The sequence below is a fragment of the Haemaphysalis longicornis genome, unplaced genomic scaffold (assembly GCF_048455015.1).
Source record: "Haemaphysalis longicornis isolate Haplotype H1 unplaced genomic scaffold, Haemaphysalis longicornis Haplotype H1 scaffold_6, whole genome shotgun sequence".
Lineage (NCBI taxonomy): Eukaryota > Metazoa > Arthropoda > Arachnida > Ixodida > Ixodidae > Haemaphysalis > Haemaphysalis longicornis.
Genome location: NW_027526407.1, coordinates 97,629,147 through 97,635,429, shown reverse-complemented (window position 1 = coordinate 97,635,429; position 6,283 = coordinate 97,629,147). Strand labels below are relative to the sequence as shown.

At 42.0% G+C, this 6,283-nt stretch overlaps 1 protein-coding gene across 4 annotated transcripts in view; it reads right to left on the bottom strand.

The window, feature by feature from the left end:
• The window catches only part of Syt1 (Synaptotagmin 1), a 206,589-nt gene continuing 200,306 nt past the window's right edge, over positions 1-6,283 (bottom strand). For all 4 annotated transcript variants that reach the window (XM_077672584.1, XM_077672583.1, XM_077672587.1 and 1 more), the window contains one exon: positions 1-5,828. The gene's annotated coding sequence lies outside the window, so the exon portion shown is untranslated. The remainder of the gene's footprint in view (positions 5,829-6,283) is intronic.

Below are 6,283 nucleotides of genomic sequence, written 5' to 3'. Positions count from 1 at the left end.
TTCATCTTTGAGTAAATTTATTGACCACAAGCTGAAACAAAAAGTAAACGTTGTCAACATTCACCAAAGATCAGCCGGTTTCATTGCAGACACTATGATACCAGAGATGCAATTATGTACATAACTTTACACCACCCTATATAATTAAGTATACAGTAATACACACGAAGGTACTCTCTTGTCCGACGATTCATTCGGGATTGCGGAGAGGATGTAAGTATTCTGCGGGCAATAAGAAGCCGCTTTGCACGATACAGTGTCATTACACTATAATACAAGATATACACCCGGAAAGTGCTCGCATACGACTAGAACAACTGGAAACTCGAATCCCAGAAGCACTACAGTGGCGGCCCACAAACTCAAGTATCGAATAACTGTGAACAGTGGCATCATCTGTATTTTTCTGATCACATCACGATACAAAAGGGAACAGGAAGTTCATTTTACTGGGCACGCTCTCTTGTCTGTTGCTTTAAAAGAACAACCCTAAAGCTAAAAATGATTCCGATCCGCCTATTCGTAAAACCAAAAAGATGGCCAATAACCGAGGAAAGGACTCTTAGTTTGTGGCTTTGGAGTGACTGACTTCGTTGACGTCAAAAGAGAGATGGATACGCTTAGTTGAAACTTACAAAAAGACCTTTTAAAAGAACAGCTATTATTTAGGTGGAGTTTAAGCCTACCACGAGAATTGGCGGCCACACTACCCGCCTTTTTTCCGTATGTAACAAATGTGTAGAAATATGGCCCGTCAGAGAAGCGACCAAAAATTTTGAAAAACAAACACGTTGCATCCGGAAAATAGCTCTGTGTTACAGCATAAAACCTTTTCTGCGAGCCACTTAGGCGGCAACTATGAAAACTCTATTATTTGTAGAGGCGGCGGATTCAGCAATAGTTGATGACGCCAGCGTTCTATGTCTACATCGGCAAGACTTTAAGTGCACTGGTTACAAGAAAATTTTCTGTGTGGCTAATCACAGCTTAGCACGCGCTTTCCCTTTAAATATATAAATGTCTGAGAATTTCTGGCCCTCTGCTTCCTTTGCCACATATAAATGAGCTGAATTGATTTGACTAAAGCCGTTATATTTTACACACAGTTCCAACTGAGCGCAACTTCACAATGTCGCGCAGACTGTCAGTATTCTCGGCAATGACGGCGTATATCTGTACGGTGACAAAAGCCTAATTTACATCGCCGTTGCATTTTTCAGTTGTACGAAGATTATTACCCAGAAGGTTACGCACACAAAAAAATGTTCAAGTAAGAATATTGAATTACTTTTTCGTGGCTTACAGAACTCATTGTCGCCGGTGCCATGCTGGACCTTAACTGTACTGTTTTTAAAATAAGTCAACAATGGCTTCTGTTCAGAAAGCCCGCTACTTGTGGAAATGAACAGGCATTAAGGTCACAAACCAAATGAAAGCACGTCAGGATTCCATTTGTGAACTGTTAAATACCACTCACAACCCAGATATGCTACTGCAGCTCAAAAACATCCAGTCGTTGCATATTCGTGTGCTGAAAATCGCATGCTTGGTGCTCATGAATACCTTGCTCTAAAAGAAGTAATCAAATAATTGCGGGCTTAAAGTTCCGACTTTACGGTGAACGACAATTAGCTCAGCCCAGTTAGCGTCGGCCACACTGATATAGACGAACAAGCAAGCGGCGCAAGCACACGCGCTCAGAAGTCGTGTGCCACAAAGCCGCCGAAGAGGGCAACAATTCATTTAACGTGTACAGCAACAGACATATCAACATTCTTATAATGTGTTAGGCGAAGTGATATGACAGGTTTAACAGGCAACGCACTAGAACGCTAGGATTCTACAGCTGTCCAGAAGCCACAAGAAAGAATCCTCAGGCAGAAATGCTGAAAGCTGGCTGTCCAGATACCACATAAAAAGTTAGAAGGGCATGTAGACCAGCAGTCAACGTGTCGTGGGTTGAAAACAAAATGTTGCTCCGTTTTTATGTGCGCAAAAGCTGGTTGTCAATGCATGTCGGGGAAAGACTTACAACTAAACGTGCGGAGTTCCAAAACAACGGTGGCTGCAGGCAGCCATTGCAAGTGAATGAACACTAATTACGTAGTTTTCCATAAAATAAAATATTCTGATAGGACACACAAATATAGTAATATTTTAGCAGTAATATCATCTGAGCGCAAGGTGTATGATTTGTATGTATGAATTGATGGTTATGTCGTTAACGTCAGTTCAGTAAGGCTCAGCAGGCATGCTAAGTACATTGAGGCTCAGATGAAGTTCCGCAGGTGTCAAAGAGTTTCACTACTGCTGCGTGTTTTTTTATTAGAGAAGAATGATCATAAACCGAATGCTTTTTTTTCTAGTCGAGGAATTATCTCATCACAACATCCGTGTGATGAAACATTAGAAGGGGAAATTCTTTTTAATCCTTTCCACGTATGTGGCAGCCATGTTTTTTTACAAAAAGAAGACAGCACAGCTAAAACATTTTTGCCTGTGGTTCAAGCGCTATGATGCGGTTCCGGCTACGTGAGATCAGTATGAAGCTGGAATGTTCGGTTGTCGTTAGTATGGAAGCGTGCGGCAGCGACACGAGCTGCACAACAGCGGCCGCAAACATGCCGAGAAAGTGCAGCCGACTTGTCGCACACGAGCGTAAAAACGCAGATAACTGACAAATGTCGGCTTTCCTTCAGCTTTCCTCGGGCACCAACAAACATCGACGTAAATGTCAGATGCTGGTATCATCCACATATTTTGTTCCCCCCACACGCAACAAAGAGGCACGCCTTTTGAAGAACACTGGTCTCACTGAGATTACACGAAGTGCAGGAAAAGACATTTTTGCCGCGACGTAAGTTTTGCGTGCAAATACTTTTGTCCTGACAGAACTGTATTATAGATAACTTAAAGGTCCTGATATATCTGACGGCCAATAGGAGGGAAGAAAGAATGTCTGATAGTAATCTGGAGAATATGAATGTGCGGAAGAAATAAACCATTACATTCTGGAACCGCAAAAAATAAACAGAGAAACCAACACCCCCACATTCTGCCACAAAAACCTGGCAGCTGAAGGTGCTGCTGAGGTTCCCGATATTCTATGTATGAACAAAAAACTGAACAAGCTCGAGATTTCACGCAAAAATGTATGATATTTGGAGAACATAGTAATTATTGTCAGAATTGAGTAACTAATCTCTATGCGACCTAGTGGTTGGTGACTGCGTCTGCAAAGCTCATTCATTCTAATGTAGTTAGCCACAAACATGTATGTCAATTTATATACCTCACACACAGTATTTTAATGGCCTCAGAAGAAATACTGAAGCTGCATTCACAGAATTAGGGTTTAAAAACACAAACAAAACAACACGTGGGGAACATTACTAAGGGTCATGTTCAGCAAACAGAATAGGAGACAACACGTGTGGGAGTCAGCGCTTTGTGTTTAAAATACCAGCCACTGTCTTTTTCCACTTGTCGCTACGGTGTTACGTCATCTAGGCCTCGGTACAGTCGAATTTCACACAACGTACTAAGGAAGCGACAAACTTACCCAAGCTTCAGTCGGTGCTTGCCGTGCGACACCAAATAAAAATACAAACTCAAGATCAACGCGGTGTAAGAATAAGACACTGCCTTGGATAGGGTGAGCCACTACTTTGTAGCTACATCAAAGTATTGACTTTAGGCGAGAAAAAATAAAGAGCGCCTGGAAAACTAGCCGAGCTCCTGCAGCTCTACGTTGCGGAGTCGTCTAGTTCGACACATGGCACGCTTGGAAGAATCATTCACGGTTCTTACTTCTCCACGAAGTAACGCCTCACAAGCAAAGAACTAGCAGCTCGTCGTGTTTCTACAAAATCTCAAAGCATCTCAAAAATAAAATATTGCAATTATCGGATACGCTATCGCACAAGACACACCACACCATGAAATCTACAATACACTCTTTTCTTCAAGAAGCGCGTTTTATTCTACCTACGAGACCTTCTACCGTAAGTATAACGCGCGGCCTCGATTTCGGTATACAAAATTCGACATAGGGCTACAGCCTAGTTCAGCATGTTTCAACTCTGTAGTAGAAGAGACAGCGCAGCAAAAAAGTGCAACTACGAAAACGTAAAGCATTAGGTTTTAAGCGCGCAATTCAAGAGATCTCAAAGCAATCGGGTGTAGCTTATACGGCGCGTGCATTCAATAGGAAAAAATCGCAATAGCTTGCACTTTTATCAAGCTTGCTCTTCCTTATAAAACAATCTAGTTAGTTGCTACAGAAATGAAATTTTCTCGGCAAAGACCGGGCGAACGTAAGCATTTCGGTGTTGTGCAAGACTATAAGCTAACATGTTTCCGCAAGCCTCCTGTGCCCTAGTGATACAAGCAGCCAGGCGCAATGACGACTGCACTGCCGGCAAGCGGAAATTAGTCGTTACTTAGGTAGAATTATCCTAAAGCACCACATACCATGCTCGGGATAATGTGCATGTTCCACACCATAAAATCTGATCTCTTTTCATGCTAGAAAAGGAAGCAGGTAGGGAAAATACCAGATTAAAAAACAAATGGCGGGAAACGAGATTTCCAAGCAGGCTGGCTACATTCAGCGCACTCTTCCAAAAGGATCTTTGTTTGCGTTCCTAATGACCTGTCGCAAACACCGAAGCGTTTAAGACCCCATACCGCTTCACGAAACCGGACATGAATTCAAATGCCCGCCAAGACGGACAAAACTCATAACAAAAATTTACAGTATAGTTTAAAAGTGAGAGTGAGTTGTGCTGAAATGATTTTAAAGGAAAAATGATGACAATGAATTAATTATAACACCTCTGGAAGTATGTTTAAAAAAACAAAAATGGTATCACTTATACTAGCGCGTCACATGCATCATTAAGGCGAGAAGTTTAGTTGCAGATATACAAAACGGAATAAATACAACACAAACGTCATTATTAGTGCACTTGCTGTTACAGCGTTGTTTGCACACATATCACTTTGTCCATACCTAGCGTCCCCCGAATACACACAGAAATCTCGAGAAAATACCTTGAGAACGTTTCGCGGATCTGAAGGTACAAATATCGAGAAACTTCAAGAGGTTTTTGCATGAACGGTGAAAATGATTTATATTATTGTTACAGTTGCTTGCACAAAAGTTACCAAATCCCCGAAGAGCGCCGAATCAATAAGAAATAAACAGAACATCACCTATGTGTCAAAGTTCGTGCCCGAGTTATCTGCTTTTCTTTCAGACGAGCGAGCGAAATCAGATCATCAAAAAAATGTTGTTGCAATTCATTTTGAGAAACATTCTGCTGCTGCGGGCTAAAGGCGTACGTCAAAAATACGAAATCGGATTGGCTATCTTAAATGCACCTTCCCGCCGTTTTCTTTCATCGACTAACACGAATGCAGCTTGAAGGCCGAATAAACAAAGGTTCATTTCACAAAACGCAACAAACTTTAAAAACAGACAGATTGCCTTTTGTGAATAATTCGGCAAAGACGGCCATTTTGATTACGTGAAATGGAGAAGTAGTGGTAGCAAAACAAAAAAAAAGACAAATGCGGTGGTACATCGCGTACAACCAATAAAATCTTATATACACGTTTAACGTCTTTCTTGGACAAGCACATACTGAACGAAGACGACGAAGGTATACTTCTTGAACAATGGCACGATGTAGGGCCAACCAAGTAACAACTGTGCCGGAAACGGAAGACGACTCTTCGCGCCCCACGGTGACATCGCGGAGAGCCGCTCCAAAAGTGCTGGGAGAGGGGTGGCCTTGGATATTTTGCCTTTGCACCTTCGAGGCCTGAAATGGAAAGAAAAGAGAACGAACTGTGTGGGTTAAATAGGAAAATAGTTCCAAAGACCTCGAAAATCTACTGCTGGAACTTTGTAAACATGGGCACGCCAAGAGGTAAGGTGAGTGTTGGTGTTGTTAAAAAAATTAAACATCAGTTATCTTTGTTTCTATGGAAATAAAGCTCTTGTCTGCTTGAAATGGTAAGGGGGTGGCGCTGTCGTGCGTTTAAAAAGATAAGTGGCTCGACATAATTGTTTTTTCTGTGATTGGCTTATTCACACATGTAGTTCATTTTCATTAATGTATCTTGTTTTCACTTTGCCGAGGGTGGAAAATTTCAACCGCGTGACGTAAAATTACCACGGAGCCGGTTGCAGTATTTCTTGTGCTCCTATCCTCCCTTTTTCTGTGGTCCTAAGTGCCACATCGTGCGCATTCACTCCCACTAAACCTCCATACTT